Source organism: Octodon degus, unplaced genomic scaffold (assembly GCF_000260255.1).
Source record: "Octodon degus isolate 3935 unplaced genomic scaffold, OctDeg1.0 scaffold00029, whole genome shotgun sequence".
In the NCBI taxonomy this organism is placed as follows: domain Eukaryota; kingdom Metazoa; phylum Chordata; class Mammalia; order Rodentia; family Octodontidae; genus Octodon; species Octodon degus.
The window spans coordinates 3,955,936-3,956,539 of record NW_004524605.1 but is presented as its reverse complement, the minus strand read 5'-3'; positions in this window follow the sequence as shown (position 1 = coordinate 3,956,539).

Here is a 604-nt window from a genome sequence, read left to right as displayed (position 1 = left end):
TTTGCGGAACCGAGTATTGAACTCAGGCCCTTGCACTTGCCAGGGAAGCGCTTATTCCACTGAGCCATCTCCCAGGCCCCCAGACAATATTTTTTAATGTAGCATTTCTGTATAATAGAATATGATTCTGCTGAGAAGGATGAATCTCAGCCATTCTATAGGAAAATGGCTGTATCTAGAAAATATGTTAAGTAAAATAAATCAGACATGAGTTTAAACACCGTGTGTTTTCTCTCATATAAGAAAACCAAAGTATAAATAAAATAAAGAGCAAGATAAAAGAAAAATATGGTATTTACATTCGGTGGAGAATTACTTTGCCATAAGAAGATAAACTTGAATCATTTATAGGAATATTAATGACCTTGAACCAGAAGTTTAAATGAAACAAATCAGACACACAAGCTCCAACACTGGATGATTCCTCTTGTGTGACAAGCTCAAAGTATAAATAAACTAAAGAACAGCCTAAAAGATAGGTAATAGGAAACAGGGAGATAGGATTTCTGCAGAAGAGAAGGAGGCCAAGAGATGGAGGGAGAGGTAGGAAAGCAGAGGGGCAGGAAAGGGCTTAAAAAGAATTCAGATGTGAATATAGAGAGAT